A 19208-nucleotide genomic window follows, 5' to 3' on the forward strand; every position below is an offset into this window, starting at 1 on the left:
AGAACTTCTGGCTTGCATTATTGAACGAATATTCTATTGCACTGACACAGTCTGCCCCTACAATTAGTGGAGTGTATCATTTAGGTACCATTAGTACTTAAAACTGTTTTTCTGTATGAAGTCATTAGGAATATGCTGAGGGTGCATATGTCAATTCTTTTGGCCCAAACTCAGACATGATTATACGTAAAGAATATTAAGCATATCTTGGAATTGAGAATTGTCAGCAAAATACAAACATCTATCATTGTAATATTATTTGTCATAATATAATAGTTTTATAAACACACATTTTGGAAATCAATCTACACACTCCACCTACCAGGTAAACAGTATGTTACATGATTATAAATGACACTGTGGTCACTCTTTTCAAATGGAAGAAGTAATACTTTTCAGAGTTAATAAGAGCTTTTCTACAATGTGCTTACCAAAAATAATTTGAGCTTTTACACACACACACATATATACTCACCTCTTAGGAAGTTTTTAATGCATATTTTGAACATCAAAATCAAACACTGCATTCACTGAATACAGTGTGAAGTCATGGTACATGGCGTTCATGAAATAAATGTGAATATTTTAGATTCAATGTCTCTAATTCTTTTACAGTTTCTACACAACGTAGACATTCTAAACTTTTTACTATTTTCTCCTCACTAATTTCTACCAGACCATACCAAATAAAAGTCTGGTTTTTATTCTTTATCTTTTTGACATCCTTTGTCTTTGGACTGAAATTCTATCTCTTCTTCAGATGGTAAATCCTCTTGAACATCAGCTGTACACATTGAGTCTTGATAAATAAGGTCAAGAACATTAGCGAAGTTTAGGGTCTGGGAAAGCTCTAGCAGCTACACAGGTGAAGAGAAGCAGAGCTATGCTTTGCCATGGAAATATGAATAAGGTTTTCTTCTGAAATCTACTGAAAATAATTATATTTCACAGACTTTAGAGTTACTTGAAGAATCAAATCATGTAACAAAATATAGGTGAAGTACCAGAGAGTCTGGCTTATGGTGCTGTCTTAATGTTATTACCTACTTAGGCTTTATAATAAAAACATGTCCCAATTCCTTCATATTATTCCCTTATTATTATTCTGAATATCATGATAACCTTGAGAAGAAGTATGTAGATATAATCTACAGTCCAAAATAACTGGAAGGACCAACAGTAGCATATTTCCGGGAAGTCCAAGAGTATTATTCTATAATACCCAGTAGTTTGTAATGAAATTTTAAAGTCAATACTTTGAAGTGAATAGTGTCCCACTCTAGTTGAAATCTCATATCTCATTGGGGCTGTATTTAGAGAAAGAGTTTTCAAAAAACAAATCATGATTAAACAAGTGTGACTACATACTCAATTATGACTTAAATTAAGTGATAAAAGCTGAGCCACAATGCAGTCCCACTGGTGTCTTTATTTTTTTTAAGAGGAAGAGTGAAAAATAAGCACATATCAAGAAGGTAGTATAACTATATAAGTCAATAAGAGAGATCTCAGCAGATACCACCACCTTTGGTACATGCATTTGTACTTCCAGTCTCCAGAACAGTGAGACAATAAACTTGTGTTTTAATAAACCAAATAACTCTGTGGAATTGTGTTACAGTCTGTCTAACAGACGCATTTAACCAATTTGAAACTGAGTATGATGTTATAGCTTTATGTCATTCAGTTATTTAATCACATTATTTAGCTATTAATTGTAAAATTATTTTTACCCATAACCATTTTGGTATCATGCTTTATTTGTTCTTGAGAATTGAAATTGTATTTCCTGTTACTCAGATAGCTAGAACACTTTTATCTTATTGCTCTGTATGGACAAATGAACCATGGAATTATATCAAAATTAATTAAACTATAATACAGGAAAGAATACCTTGTATTTTAAGACTGATGGTCATATAAAAATCTTTTCTATTTAAGAAAAAATAAACTAGAGATAAGTGCATATACTAGTTGTTTAAGGGTAACGAAAATGGAAGCAATTGATTTTGGGCCTCTACATAATTTATTTAATTTATTATTTAAACAGAAAAATGAAAGTCAAACATTATTTTCAATTAAATAAAATGTAATGACAAATGCTTAGTAAACTACGCCCTGTTTCTCATGAAGAATATAGTATACATATACAAAATGAATTTAATAATCACAAAATGAATAGCAAAGTAGGACCATGAATATTAATCATTTGTTAATCAAATATTTTAAAATTAAACTCTAATGTGTTTTATGCCTACCATATGTAGCTTGTATTTGTGACTGGGGAACAATGTTCATCTTGTCCTTCACATGTCTAAGTACATAATAAAAATAAAAACATCATGAAGGAAAACAAGACAAAATTACTGGAATATGAAGTAATGAAGAAAAGAGGTTCATTAGTCTGTGGACCAAATTTTGAGAAGTATGAGTACAGAATTTTCTAGTAATATCCTTCTAGACTTTACATGTGTTTGATGATTTATTACGTCAATTTCACTTAACATAGTTAAGGGGTGATGACAAATTATAGAAAGAGAGTAGGGCTTGGTGTCAGTGATTTACACTGTATTCCTAGCTACTCAGAAGGATAATAACAGGATGAATCTAATTTTAGGAGTCTATCTCTAAAATATTAACCAGCACAAAGGAGAGCTGGAGGTTTGCCTCAATTGGTAGAGAGCAGCCAACCAAGCTGAAGACCTTGAGTTGAAACTCTGCTACTGTGAAAAACAAAAGAAGAAAGGAAGGGAATAAGAAAGGAGAGAGAGAAGGAGAAAGGGAGGAAGGAAAGGAGGAAATGCACCATTATCAAAACAGTAGTACCGAGTCTTAGATTCACTTTCACGTAATAGCCTGATTTTGAATAAGCTGCTTGCACTTGTTCAAATGCTTTTAATTGTAAAGTGGAAAAAAAAGAAAAACAGGTTCAATGACCTCTATAGTGCCTTAAACTTTAACAGCTAATAATGTTTCTCATGTCCTTTCTTTCTATAAGGATAACATTTTCCTTAATATTTCTAAGTGGAACTTAGTAAATGAAATGGGAAACATATACTGACATTCTCATGGGATTGCTATAGAACTCAAACTAGACAACATAAAATTGTCTACTGAAAAGTGTGTCCTCTGGCTTTGGGACATGAAATAGGTTTCTTTGTGTCTCTGATTTTCATCTTTATGAAAAAAGCAGTTTTGTCATTTGTGCTTAAATGATATTCCCATAATTTCAGTTCTAATCTCAGGGAAACATGATTGGCCCTTCAGTTAACATTCAGCATATGTACAATAGTAAGGTCATCTGCATAAAAGAACTTGGATGATGAGCTAGTTGTGCATGCAGTGACATGTAAATTTCAGACACATAACAAACACTGATGAGCTGTCATTTTTTTCTCTCACACTCTTCTTTCTGTTGCCTACTGCTATCCCTGAAACAAGAAGAAAAAGAGACTTTACCATCATAAAGGACTTCTAATTATTTTCACTATCACACCTCTGTGCAGTTCATGTCAATAGTTACCTCCCTGACAGATACTGTAAAGACAGTGAAATATGTTTTGCAATTCATCTTGTCATAATTTTCCCACATGTTGAGCTGGTAAACTTGTCTGTACAGGAACTCATATACTTTGTGTGGAAATAATGTTTTTATTCCTTTTAAGAATGAAATATACTCACTAAAATGATGTGATTAATGCATCATCATTGACTTTTAATGGTTCACTACAAAGACCACAAATATGGTGAAATGGGGGAAATTAATTCTCTGAATAGCAACAAAACTTAGAAAGGGGACTGAATGTTCTAGACTTTAAGAGACAATAGACTATGTTAGACTGACTTTGTTTACCTCTGAAGTCTTGCCTCAGAAATGGGATCATCAGACTAAAGGCAACCGATTATAGATGCTTTTCTTAGATACTCAGTAGTTTTGAGAGCCAGGACACTCCATAGTAAAAATGATTCAGTGTGTCAAGATGAATAACTTATCTGTGGTGCTGGGGTGTATACACATGGGTCCACTAAAGACTGACATGTTGAGTGTATGACAATGTACATATGTATACATAAACTCTACTGAATGTATATCTTCATTGTATGAGAAAATATGAACTTTGGGAATAGTGATTCCTAAGGGTAGATCTCCCATGATTGAGTCACTGCTTTAATAAAGTAAATATTTAAAAAAGACCATTTTAAGCTCTTTCACACTTTATACCATGTGTAGGATATGGTCGCCTAAAAACCAATAAGTCAGTCCTCATCTCGTACCTGATCCACAAGCTCTTTTATTTTGTACAACTCAACCTCTAGCCTCATAAGAAATTATCTCACAACCTAGCTTATAGTGACTTGTGATAGCATCCCAAAGGGAATAGGCTTTAAATTTTTGTCATATGAACTATGAAGTTATTTATAATAGTGATTGGAGAATATCTGTAGGACATCTAGTTCACTTAACAAATATTCATTTATCTACAAATTCTACTGCTTCTGACTTCTGTCTTATTACTCCTTCTTTCTTGAAGTCCTCTGTCTCGTGACTCATATGATCTTTAGTTTTCAAGTAGATTTGTACATGACAATTTGGAGTTTTGGGCTAGATTTGAATTCCTCTGTAATTGTAGGGAATTTGCTGCTTTATATTCCCCCAAGTACCTTATATGTGGCACAAAATATACTCTGAATAGCCAACATTTGCTTCTTACTCACCTAAAAGAGAAAGAAAAAGAAAAGATAAGCACATTTTAATGAGACTAAGAAGATTTATCTCATAATGTCTCTTGTAGCATGCTAGCTATTGAGATGCAAATATAGCTTCTTTAAAAATATTACCATGAAGTGTCCTTGAAAAGGAAGAGGGACCCTCATTCACCTATTGTTGAGAATATCAATGTGATAACTAGCACTCTAAGGCATCCTAGAATATGTATAGACATTTTTCAAGGAATAACAAGAAAGAAAAAGCCGATTACTCTGACAATACCCACTGGTGACATCAATTAAATCCCTTATTTTCTTCTTATGGAAGAATGAACATCTATCAGCCTAGGACATTTCTTTCTAAACCTATGCCACTCAAAACGTGAATTCTAGCAAGTAAAATCCAATCACTAGTCACATATCAATAACCTTGATAAATGAATATTTGACTCTAATTTTATGGCTGTACCTATATCTAGGTAATATAATTGAATCTGTACTTTTATCAGCACCTGTCATATATAGAAATTAACTCTTCCTCCCTGAACGCATCTGATCTCTTCTGATCTCGGAAGCTAAGCAGGGTCGGGTCTGGTTAGTACTTGGATGGGAGAAAGTAACTCTGTGGCAGTAAGTGTCAGCCCTTGAATTCTACAAGGCTTATTTAATTTTAGTTTGAATTAGCATAAGCCTTTTATTTTTTAGCACTTTAGAGAAATAGAAATGATAAAATTATGAAAACCACAAAATGAGCATTAAAGATTACCTTACTATCATACATTTTGCATTTGCAATGGCTCCTCATAGTATTCAAAGTGAAACGATACTTTAGTCTAGCCCATCTTAACTGTTTCCCAGATATTTTTAAAAAGCACTATTTTTGTCAGTGTATTTCCAGGTCAGAATATCTTCTGTGCTAACATTCACTTTCCAATCAACAAGCATTTACTCATGGTCTACTATTTGCTGTGTACTAAGGCGTGAGCTGTTTCTGCCAAAGTGAGATATAGACCCCATCTAAGCCATAAGATTTAGGCATAATATTTAGTAACAGATATGGGGTAAGCAAAGAAGTGAATATATGAAGAAGTCTAGTTAGTGAAGAGACCAAGCAGGTACTATGAAAGGAAATGTCAGTGAGACCTGATTTATATCAGGCAACCATGAGACATTTCTTCATAGCAATCTTTAAGTGCTTTCAAGAAGGATAAGAAAATGTCAGGAAAGTGAATACTGTGAAGGACGTGTGTTTCAACACCTGCAAATAGCTGGTGGCGGGGTGGGGGGTAGGAGAAGCTGAGATGGAAATGATTTTAGAAACAATGAAAATCTGAAAGAATTGCAAGGTGATTACAGCATGTACATGGAAGAGAAAATTAATATTATTGGCTAAAATTAGGAGCTGAGTCACTAAGAGCTAATAGGCCACATGAAACATGGTTTATTGTTCTTTCATAGGGAAACTGGAGGTCAACAAATGATCTTAATCAAGAAGAAAAATATTTCCTATTAGGTTCTTTTGAATTGTAAAGAGGTCCCACATCACTCTGCAAAAGAGAATTAGATGTGATTGATGTGTCACCCTAAATGTTGAAATCAGAGAAGTAATGATGTATTATTGATGTCTTCTCAGAGAATAGCAGCAAGAGGAAATCTGGAAGGGAGGAGAGGGAAGTAGAGGGGAGAGGAGAGAAGATGGGGAAGGTGGGAGGGAAAGAAGAAGAAAGGGAAATGAGAGAGAGAGAGAAGAAGGGAGAGAAGTAAGGGAAGGAGGAAGGAGGGAGAGAGATAAGAGACAGATTTGTTTTAAGGAACATGTGATTGGCATGCATGATCATGGAGGCTGAGAAGTACATCATCTAAAAAAGGAGCCAAGGGATTTAAACCTAGGATAATTGGGTTGAACCCTAAAGCCACTCTAAAACACTGATATTCAGGTTTTGTTGGGTTACAGCCAACCAAATTATGAAGGTCACTGTGTTTATTCAAAAATGACTAATTTAACCAATTTAAAATGTTCATATCACTCCCCCAAAATGCAAGAATAGAAGTGGCAAAAAAAGGTATAAATCCTAAACTGGGTTTCTGAATAATGAGTAAAAATTACCTAAAAAGAAAAATGTTATGTTTGCATGCATGGAGAAAAAAATGAACCGAGTAGTAGAAATTTCAAGGACAAATAAGGACATATATATTTTTTTCTGCTTTTGAGGTTTGTGTTAGAAGCTGCTTTTTGTTTTTTATGACAGTGGCATTTTCTACTCTGTGTGTGTGTGTGTGTGTGTGTGTGTGTGTGTGTGTGTGTGTGTGTTTTCTTAGTGTCCAGTATAATCATTGTTGGGCTATTCTTTTATTCTGGAATTAGCTCAATCTATTTTGTAGTCACCAGACTGGAGGGTTTGCATGCAAAAATGACAGTATGGGATAAAGAAAAGGCACTCAGACTCCTCTTTATTATCAGAGAATTAATCACCACCAATGGCCACACTGGAGTTTAAATCCCCAAATTGATCTCAATCATACATAAATGCTTCTCTGCTCCTAACTGCATCAACTTACAGCCAGTCGCAATTGGAGATGAGGCCTACTGAAAGTGCATAACCATTTTAATACATTTCTCTTCAGTTCCTCAGAGATAACTTCCTTTGAAATCAGCCACATTTTACAAACGTTGATTATTCAAATGGCATGAGAATTAGACACTCTTTAGAGTGGATCTTTTCATTTTTCTACTTCTCTCATTTTCTTACAAAAATACTTTAATCTTTCCTCAGAGGAGGATACTGTTATGTAGTGAACCAGACAGGCTTTGAAACTTAAAAGCACTTATACATGTTTTCTCTGATTTTTATGAAAAGTTTAACAAGTTTTCTTAATGTAAAATGATTATTTTAGGAAACAAAAAAGAAAAAGATAAGTAAATAAAACAGAAAAGAAAAGAAAAGAAAATTCTGCAGCCTGGGAAACCTCATAGAGAAATCACCTTCTTGCCTAAGGTATAAAAGTACATAAGGAGAGACATTTTGTGAGATAGAATTGAGCTACCGTCTGTGAAAAATCTTAATGATATAGCCTCTGTCCCTTTATTTCAGGCAATTTGATCCTGAAAAGTACAAGTTCCTATGGTTAAAATTTCCTGACCATGTACTCAGAAATAACTGCATCATTTTCAGTTTCTCCTTTCTTCCTTTTATCCCCTCATATCTTATTATGTTAGGCAAAGCTCTCAGTAAACAGCTGGACATATATAGACCTGTAGTAGTTGGGGGGGGGGGTGTTCAACACACAACCACATACAAGGAAGCTCATATCACATGCAATGCCATGGCCAGTGCTGAGCCACAAATGTAAATTAGGAGTTGAAATGCCTGTAGCATGATACACTCATGCCTGAGCGCTCTTTTCACTGCTCACATGACTGCCTCCTTTTTATCTTTCCCGTCCCAATAGAAAATGTTTAAAAGATCCTTAACACTATTTCATAACGGTTATGACATGATTCACTGTGTCAACTTGACAAGCATTTTGATGATGAATTTCTGTACAGATTATTTGGGATGTGGCCATGAGGTATTTCTTTATAAAAGATAATATGTGGATTAAGAGACTAAATAAACCAGAGAGCCTCTGTTGAAGTGGTAATGCTTCTCTCATCTGATCTGATGGGAGCTGGAATAGGACAAAAAGGTCAGGAAAAGAATTCACTGTCTCTCACTTTACCCACCTGGGATATGTGTCCTTTTCTGTACTCAGACAGGAACTGCATTACTAGCACTTTTGGGTCTTCAGCTTTGCTGACAGATTTGGGACTTCTCACAATTGCATGAAAGAATCCTTATAATTCTCTGTTTCTGTCGATACCTGTCTCTGTCTCTTTTTCTCCCCCCATCCTCCTCCCTTCCCTTTCTTTCTCCCTCTGTGTTGCATACATATGATCTTCTAATCATTCTGCCTCCCTAGAGAACCCTGACTTTTATTCATAATACTGGTTTGAAGTTTATAATTACATGTGTGACAGTTTCAGTGTTATCATTCACATCTCCCTGTACAATGTTAAATAAGTCCTGTGAAGGCAAATGCCTCTCTTTTTTCCTACAAATGAAACATCCATTATACTACTCAGCACAAAAAAAGGTACTAAATCAATTTGAGCTAATTATATAAGTGAATAGATGAATAAATTAACTTAAAATATGAAATAAAACTTTTCAATATCGGACTAGTTACTTAACATTTGAGGTTTAGTTTACTTGTGTGTATGAAGAGGCAATTGTAATTTTTTAAAAAATGTACTTAACATATTTATGGGAAGATGCACTTTGAAAATGTATGAGAAACTATTTAGAATTTCTCAACTCCATAGAGTAACAAAGGATACTGTAAATATGATTACATATAACAAGCTATTAAAGTCCCAAATATAAATAGTATGGCTTTACTAAGTATCAAACTGACTTAGCAGGACTTCTCTCTTTGTTATACTTTCTCCTCTAGTTTTCTTGTCCTTATTAAATAGGAGTTCAGTTGCATTGTTAGATGAGCTGTGGCTCAAGTAGCTACAGTCTGTTCAACCTTACTTAATACATGCCAGTCAGAAACATGTTGTGTCCCATGGCTTTGTTTATACATAAGTTTAAGACACTAGATGGAATCAGTACATGTAGTCACAATCAATAAAGATGCTACAGAAGTCTCACCACTTTTTGAAACCACCTTTTGCTTACTTATTCAATAATAGAAAGTTCGGGGGGAGAGGGGAATGAGGGAGCAGGTAACAGACAGTAAAAGAAATCTATCCAATGCCTAATGTATGAAACTGTAACCTCTCTGTACATCACTTTGACAATAAATAATAAAAAAATAATAAAAAATTAAAAAATAAAATAACAAATAATAGAAAGTTCAACCAAGTAGCAGTGTGGATTATTAATTATACATGCTGGAATTCTTAGTCAAAATAGACTGTAATACAATTTCAGAAATGGTCGGTTTCAACCACAGAGATTTAGACACTTTAGACCTGCCTCACTTGCAGGTATACACTTCCTCCCTCAGCCATGCTCTATTAACTATGCATTCATGTTAGTGCTAGCCATTATTCCTTTTCAGGAAGGCAGGCAGGCAGGCAGGCAAGAAGGAAGGAAGGAAGGAAGGAAGGAAGGAAGGAAGGAAGGAAGGAAGGAAGGAAGGAAGGAAGGAAGGAAGGAAGGGGAAGGAAGGAAGGAAGGAAGGAAGGAAGGAAGGAAGGAAGGAAGGAAGGAAGGAAGGAAGGAAGGAGCAAGCAAACACATGTTTTCATTTTCTGTCCTTGATGCAAAGAATTGGTGAGTAAATTTAAGATTACCTTCCAGGACTAAAATCAATATAATTAACACAGAGTGCTTGTGTTGGAATTTATATATATATATATATATATATGCACACACACACACACACACACACAAACACACGCACACACACACATACATATATATACTGGATGTGTATGTATGTTACATTATTTTTAAATAACTTGATTTTTAGCACACTGAGAAAAAATATTGAAAGAAAATATCTCTTGACAAAATGTCCTCTTCTTTAGAAGTGTGCATGTTCAGAGAGAACCATGAAAGTATAAGTGTGTGGTTGTCTATAAAGAAGTGTGTGTATGTGAATTTGTGTGTATGTGTGGAGTATGTGAATGTATGTGTACAAGTGTATGAGTGTGCATATAAATTCTTCTGCCTCTCTTTGGCTTTCTAGGTAGTCCACAAGTTGTTGATTCATCTTCAATAAAGAGTTATTATAACCATAAATTATCATTTTGCTAGTTACCTTGATATTCTGGGTGGAACACTTTTGGAAGCAATTCTGACATACTGTTCCACTAGTGTACAAAAAATGTAAAATTACACTGTAAGTAATTTATTACTTGTAATAATAAAATAAACAAGTAAATAAGTAAATTTGGTAGGCCAAATACTGTTTTCCAAGGATGTCATATCATAATACTCAAAACCCGTGCATGTTTTACCTTCCATGGAAGAAGGTACTTTTCATATGTGATTAAATAAAATGATCTTGAAACAGGAGTTGATTATGGATTATCCAAGTGGGTTCACTGTCTTGGCAAGAAGTCTGAAAAGAGAAGCATGAGAGGATCACAAACAGGAAATGTGAGGATGGAAGCAGAGATTGGAAATTTGAAGACCTTATGCTGCTGGCTTTCCACATGACTTTCAGCAAAAATATACAGGCCACACTGGAAAATCTAGGAAAGGGAAGGAAACATCCTCCTCCACAGGTTTAGAGGGAGGGCAGCCTGCCCAACATGAAATTTTTGGCTCATTTAAACTCATTTCAAATTTGTGACCTCTAGAACTGCAAGATAATACATTTACAGTATTTATTGCCTAAGTGTCTTTCTGTTTCAGCTGCTATGAAAAAATACCCTAAATAGTATAATTAATGAATACAAAAACCATTTTTCACAGTTTTGAAGGTTGGGAAGCTGAAAGAGCAAGACTCTGGCTGATTGGGTGTTTAGGGAGGACCCAATTTCTTGTTGATGGATAGCTCCTTCTAGCTGTGTCCTTACATGGTAGAAGGGCATGAAAACTCTTCGGATCCCTTTTTATAAGGACATTAGTGAAGACACTGTAAAACAGACACTTTTCTGAGCTATCATTGCTCAAAGACCCCTGCTTCCTAATACAAAAGCACTGCTGATTAGGTTCTAAATCATGTAATTTGAGGGATGAGGGCAAAAACATTCTGATTATAGCAAGCAGAAAAGGGAAGTCATCTAAAAAGAAATAACTGAAGTTTATACTGCTAGAACTTTGATTGTCTTCATTTCATCAATCACACTTCTACCAAATACCTTGTCTTGAACCTGACACTAAAAGAAAATATTTATCAACTATTCAATAAATATTTACTGAGAATAAATTCCCAGCACTTACAGATACTGGACATAAGTATAAAGCCAAATAATACTAAACCCCAGCCATAGGCACCTGCTCCAGAGAAAGGACTGGAGAATATCATCCATTATGAGTCTCTGAGCACAACATGCTGGGAGAACCATGAGATTAGACTGGAGTTTTCTACAGAGTGCAATTCGTGACAAGGTTCAAGGGAGGTTACCTTTAGAAGTACCTGTAATTCAAGTAACAGCCTTTGTGTGTTTCAGCAACAGATGAAATTCATCCATCATTCCAGAAGGAAATAGATCTCCTAGAGATCATCTCACACAAATATTTCTAAGGATTGGCCGTGACTTATGGTTTCTTTCTCTGTGTGAAATGCAGAAATTTCACTTTTGTACTGGGACAGGTGATGTCAAAGTATGTAGGTCAGTCAACTATCAATTTGAATTCAAAGCAAAATAGTGAAATCAGTTTCCTCATAATGGACACCAGGGTCCCATCCCCTTTCAAAGTAACCACTTGTAAAATTTAGCCCCTCCTATATCAATGTGTGTTCTTAGCATGTGTCTCCTTAGAATGTCACCAATATTGTTCATGTAATATTTGCTATAGTGCTTAAGGGAAAGGGAACACAATAATTGAACAGTATATTTTTCTTAATTAAAGTCTCCTTTTTAAGGAAGTCATAGAAATAGCCACAGTATTTTAAATTCTTTCAGTAGGATAAACTACACATATAAAAAGAAAGTTGCTTCATTTACTTTTAGCAGTGATAAACTCAGGACCAACTTCCTTTCACCTATACCCCTATTTTTAAAGCATATCCCCAAACATGGTGTTGTTTTGTGTGCAATGATGTCTGTGTGCATCTCTAGAAGGTTAAGATACTTAAATAAACAAAGCAAGATTATTAGTAAATATCTATAAACATAGTTCATATTAGGTCTCAAAATCTGCATAGTAATTCTGAATTTGCTTAGCATGTAACACTATCTTTTAGGTTTCTGAAAAAATAGTAGAGAAATTAGGATAGAAAGTTCAAAGCTAGCCTGAGTGACACAGCAAGATGGTTTCTGAAAAAACACTCATAATGTGAAAAAATATGAATTATTGATTCTGTATCATATGATTTTCTCTTAGGTGTTGATTTATTCTTCCTTAAAATACTTCCCTGAGATTAGAGTTATCAAATCCTTTTTGAAGATGGAAATTGAAGCTCAGGAAAGCTATTTTTATCTCCACAAACAAACTCAGTGAATGGCTGAACTTGATTCTCAAAAACAACAATATTTCGCCAAACCCATTCTTCAACTTTACACACATGTTGCTCCTGATTTAGCAACCAGTACTTCCTTTACCTGTACATAATGCAGATTTCATCTTTGGTTAGATTTCTTTTACAGCAATAGGAGCGCCAAATATGCATCTTGCCATCAACATTACTTGTAGGAAAACATGTTTTACAAAAGAGTTTTGAATAATCTGATGTGAAAGGCAGGCGATAAAACACTCTTATTTACAGGTGGTAGTCTTATTTCACTTTGGATTAACTGGTTCTTACAAAGAATAAAAGGTTGAGGAAGTTTGTGAAAACTTCACTGATGATTTTAGAAACCATCAGTAAGAGGTATACATCACAGGGTACACACAAAATATAATTGTTGTTGTTTTTGTTTGTTTGGTCTTGAGGCTTGAACTCAAGGCCTGGGCACTATCCCTGAATTTTTATTTATTTTTATTTATTTTTTTTTTTGCTCAAGTTTAGCTCTCTACCATTTTGAGCCACAGAATCACTTCCTGTTTTGTGGTGGCTAATTGAAGATAATGGTCCCAATGGATTTCCCTGCCAGGGCTGGCTTTGAATGTTGATCCTCATATCTCAGCCTTCTGAGTAGCTTGGATTACAGGCATGCGTCACCCCCTCCCAGAAAATATACTTAAAAATATTTAAAACCCTTAAAATATATTTTTAATATATTACAGTTAAATCTGTGAATTTTTTTCTGCTGAGAAAATTTAAGTATTCAATTTCAAATATTTCTCATAGAACATAATGTCAAAAATACAACTTGTAAAAAAATCAATTAAAGTCACATTATTGATTCACAAAGGCTATAGTTTGTTTCTTTTTTAATTGCTAAGGAAGTAAGTGATCACTATCTACAATAAATGTAGCAAAGTTTCACTTGTTTATTCTGGGTATAAAACCCTATCATCTGAAGGTGGAAATGAACATTTGGAAGGTACATTGCACAGGAACGAGTCTAGGCATTTGGAAATTAAAGCCTCATGCAATACACAGTATGACATTTTAGAAGTTAAATGGAATACAATTCCTTTCAGATTGGATGGCCATTGTCAATCCAGACCACTGTTTGATTTGCAATTTACATTGAGATGAAGCAGAAAGAATTTTTCTGCCTCAGCTTCTTGGCTTTTAACACAATGTTTCACAGATGTCTGACCTTTGAGTTTTAATGTGATAATGCGGCTTCCCCAGAACAAAACCTAAAAGCTGATTGTCAGAACAGAAGTTGTTTTTCAAAGGAGAACGATCCCAAGTTGTATACAAAAGAGATGCCATGTACTTTTTTAAATGCCTAGGCACATCAAATGTCAAGTTCCTGGGGCTATTTCAAAACTGGTAGGTAAATAAAAAAGACAGCATATGTTAAAGCTCTGCTTTTTAATTTTTTTTTTCCAGTGAGTAGCTTGAGGAAAAAAAAGTTGTTTTTATTCTCTCCTTGTGAGAAACACATATTCATTATGATAGCTGCCACTTTCCCTTGAAGTTTTACAGTATACATCGTTGTTGTCACATGCTCCTGATAGTTTGTATTTTGTTCTGCGGATTTTTATTTCACATCTCTTATCTGCACATTAAATTCTCAATAGTTTTTGTCTTCTTATCTACATTCTTTCACTCTCTATTATAATTTACATGCTCAGTTTTGTTGATACATTTTGGTGTTTGGAAGAGATTTTAGGTAGGATTTATTTTATTACAACAGATAAAAAGTAGGAGGGGGTTAAGGGAGGAAGGTGTGGATAAAATCTCCTTCCTGAATGCTGGAAATAGAAGTCGAAAGCCCATAATGAGCTTGCACAGCTGGGAGAATATCTATGGTCATGTGACTAGCAACTCCTAATCCTTAGACAAGGTCTGAGAGAGTATAATGGGTAAGATCTAACCAAAACACAGGTTGTCTTTGGGACCTCAGTTTTCCAGAGATACCTTTAATCTTTCCATATCTTTCCGTTCATTAAGAGTTCCCAGAGTTTTACTGTTTTAAAATTGAGGACAGATGACATTGCCTTTATATTTTTGTTCTTCATGGGGCTTTAACTCAGGGGCCTGGGCCCTGTCCCTAAGCTCTTCAGCTCAGTGTCCTACCACTCTAGCCACAGCACCACTTCCAGCTTTTTCTGTGTCTGTGGTACTGAGGAATCAAACCCAGGGCTTGGAGCGCGCTAGGCAAGCACTCTACCACTAGGCCACCTACCCAGCTTTCTTTTACTTTTTCTTTTTCTTTTTTTCTCTAGGGTAAGGCTATACCAATTTGATCCACAGCTTCACCTCCAGTTTTCTGGTGGTGAAGTGGACATAAGACTTTCCTGCCAAGCTAGGCTTTGGAACTATGATACTCAGATCTCAGCCCCTGACAGCTAGGATTACTGGCCCCAGCAACCAGCGCCTGGAGGAAATTGCCTTTTTTATGTCTCTTACTCTGTTAAATTAACATCTAAAAGAAAGTATGGGAAGAAAGCTTACCTTCTTTCCTTTGCTTCCTAATTTTCACTCCTGGGCCTGGTCCTTTTGAAATTTGTTTAAAAATAGTGTAATTTCCCTTTTTCCTCATCTATTTAGCCTGCCTCATTGTCCTCCTAAAAATGGTTTTGGTCCTTCCTAATCTTAGAAAGATGTGTAAGGAATCAACAGTCTGTCTTCTGTTGCTGCTTCAAGATGAAGGTGGTTTGATGGCTATGCCCAGTAAAAGTGAGTCAAAGAAATGATTCCTAATTTGGTAAAATAGAGAAATTTAATTAACTGGAAATTTGGTTGACAGGATACCTTGATCAGTCTGTCAATACAGTAAATAATTAAGACCACAATATACCAAGTTATTCTCTTAATAAAAACATATCGAAATTAGTGAAGAAAACTCCTTAAAAGTTAAGCAAATAATTCTGAAATGCAGTGCAAGCTTTGTTGATATCTTTTATTCACAAATTTCCAATCATTATTTACATTTACCAATTTCTTTTCTGTCTATGTTTAATCCCTACTGCTATATTGAGGGCAATTTCCCTTATTGGTTATTCTGTGAATTCCTTTTTTCATCTGTTCAGATGTATTTTCCCTGCACATAAGGGCTTTCATTTTCTTTTGTTTTCTCCAGTAATAATTTCAAATCTCAAAAGCCAACTGTCAATAAAGCTGGTTTCAACAATAGCTGAGCCTGTGACAGTTTTTTCCTTTCTTTTGTACTCAAATGAAATGGTTTCAATTAACTCCTCTGAGAAGACCAGATCTGCCAGTATTGCATGTCATTTGTGCCAACTTCTGTTTCCCCACATCTTTCTCCACATCTATTGTTTACTGTGAATTGATGGCTTTTCTGTGCTCACTTTCCCACTTATCTCTTTCTCACTGACTTCAGCTCTTTCCTTCTGTCTGGCATTATAATGCATACTCTTCCTACACCTGAACTACCTGAATAGCTTTGGTCTACTAGATGCTCCAGTATTTCTACGAACATAAAATGTAATCCTGTCTGGTGGCATGGCTCAAACAGTAGAGCACCTTCCTGGTAAGTATAAGACCATGAATTTAGGTACCAGTATCAAAAGATAAAGAGTGTATACTCACTGTATGTCCATCTTCTGTCCAGCTATATAACAGGGAGTGCCAACAAGTCTATGTGCTTACTACAGGTGCTTTGGATTGATATATGGCCAGAATCTTGCCCCGGCCTGCGGGGTTTCGTCAACAGGAGCCCGAGGGGGAATTGACCTGAATGAGAGACAAACCAGACACAAGGAGGGAGACCAAGACAGGATTCTGATCAAGGTCTCAAACTTTATTTTCGCAGGGCAGCTTATATAGTAATCGGCAAAGGGTAACTCACACAGACAGGGTCATTAGGTTGCTAGGTTACAGAACCATGGGATGGTCCTTCTCAGGACAGGGACTGGGTAAAGTTTACAAGGTTGTTAATTAAAACTAGACAAGATGTTAGGCTTAACAGGCAAGGTTGTAAAAGCATCAAACATTCTTATCAGCTAAGACTTATAGTGTCTTCTTGTTAGAGCATGACAAACAGTGCCAGATTTTCTTATCAGTTAAGTTTTATAGTTTCTTTATGTTACATCCTGACAGCCATTTTGGCTCCCGGCATCTCCTCCCTTTTTATTATAATTAAAAAGCCAATTATTACTTTGGTGGGGGTGGAAGGCCCAGAACATAGCCAGCGCTTTAGAAGACTGTTTTTGTACAGTTATATCGGGAATGGGGGCATTAACCCATGGAAGGAAGTAGGGACCCATCCCCCTAAAGTGTTTTAATGATCCTTTTTTGAGGGGAGAGGATTTTAAATGGATCCAACCTCTATGCAGATGGGTATGCTTCCACGAGCCCGAACGGCAATTGTTTATAGCCCTCGCCGGCAGATACCGCTAGGTTCTACCCTCCCATAGGTGCCCATGGCATATGTGTCTAGCCGGTCCGGGTTCCGGCCGCCTTGGAGGCACAAGGCTCTCTGTCCTGGCCACACAGGTAGCAGGACACAGTGACCGAACCGCTGTTGTCCTGCCTTTGGCTGGCCAAATCCAGCCTATGATAGTGAATTTGAAGGGGTTTAGATGCAAGGGAGTCAATTTGCTGTTTTACAAAGCTCATAATTCTATTAAAAATACAGGGGCCGACAGCCACAAAAATTAACATTCCAAGCAGAGGGCCTAGTAAAGGGAGAAGATAGGGAAGGAGTCCGTTCAGTCCGGTCCACAATGGGCTGTCAAACAGTTCTCGCCTCCGTTTGATCAGGTCCTCCTGGAGCCTTTTGACCTTGTCTCTAACGATCCCAGATTTGTTGGCATAAAAGCAGCAGCGTTCCTGTAAAGCTAAGCAAATCCCTCCCTGTTCTGCAGTAAGTAAATCCAGTCCCCTCCTGTTTTGTAGGACTACTTCAGCCAGGGAGTCAATTTGATCTTGAAGATCGTTTATGGTGCTGGATAGTGCCTGAACATCCTCTATTAATTGATTAGACAGTTTTGCATAAGAATGTACAGCTACTCCCAGGCCTGCAGTTCCCGAGCCCAGGGCAGCAGTTACACCTAGTCCTGCCAAAAGGGGTATAAGTTGAACTGCTCTTTTCTTTCTTCCTCCTATCATATCAAAACTAGGAATGGGTAATGGTTCACTACCTGGAACAATGTCTATGTCTGGAAGTAACAAAGCAACCACACACAATCCGGTCCAGTTAGCAGGAAGCATAGAGAAAGCCAAGTTTCCTCCACATACAAATATCCTTCCTTTTGGGGGGCAAAGGGGGCTTGTGGGAGAAGAATAATTAGTTACTTGTAAGCATTTGCCAAATGAGATCAGGCCCACATCTATATCTAGGCTATTATTTTGGAAATCACCATATATGCAAATAGAAAAATTACCAACAGGTTGTATTTTAAAAGGCAGACTCGGACTGCAAGTAAGATTGTTATCTGTAATATTAATTAAGTTATCAGAGGGAATAGCAAGGGGCATGGGCGTTCCTAAAGATATGCATAATCAGCAATCATTAGCCAATTCGGGGTTGGAAGTATTTAGGATGTTAAGTGTGGCCTTTAGGATATCCGAGGTATGGACATCTAGATCTGTTTCCTTGGGCCTTGGGAGGGCCAAGGGGTGGTAATCAATTTTGAGGTAAATTTGTCTTTCTAGTTCCTCAAGCCTTTTTTGTACTTCAGCTTCTCTAATTATATCTATAGGTCCTCCTCCATCAGAGATATGAATAGGGGCTTTAGTGGGCCAACAGGCATCAGCACCTGGGGTGCCCATGCAGGAGGCTTGAGTGTATTTATTGTTGCCCACTACTTGAGGAAAATTGGACCAATCGCCTCCCTGAACTGCCAGTTTATTTTTTTGTAATATGGCAGTAAAATATCTTTTGCCATCCGTACCAGTGCATTCCTGTACAGTGGAATAACAAGAGGAGTGCATTTGGGTAACATAGCTACAACTCTGGGGACATTTTCCAGGAATACCATTATTGGATGGTATAATTTTTGGTTTATTGATGCATATCCATTCTTGTTTTCTAAAACCTCCTGCATTACTAGGCTCCATCTGAAGGTATGCAGTGCTAGTGCCACAGTCAACAACATTAGTATATCGTTTGGGAATAATGGTCTTAAATTGTCCTCCCCAACACTCGCATGGGGGACCAAAAAGGGCTTTAAGCAATTCTTGTTTGTTTATCGGGGCCCCCAATCCAGCATGAGTTGTGAAGGGCAGGGCCAGCAGGATTGTTGTTATAAAGGTCCACGTCATCATTGTTATTCCTGAAAAAGAAAAAGGTGTTCTCAGGGGATCAT

The sequence above is a fragment of the Perognathus longimembris genome, chromosome 2 (genome assembly GCF_023159225.1).
Source record: "Perognathus longimembris pacificus isolate PPM17 chromosome 2, ASM2315922v1, whole genome shotgun sequence".
Taxonomy (NCBI): domain Eukaryota; kingdom Metazoa; phylum Chordata; class Mammalia; order Rodentia; family Heteromyidae; genus Perognathus; species Perognathus longimembris.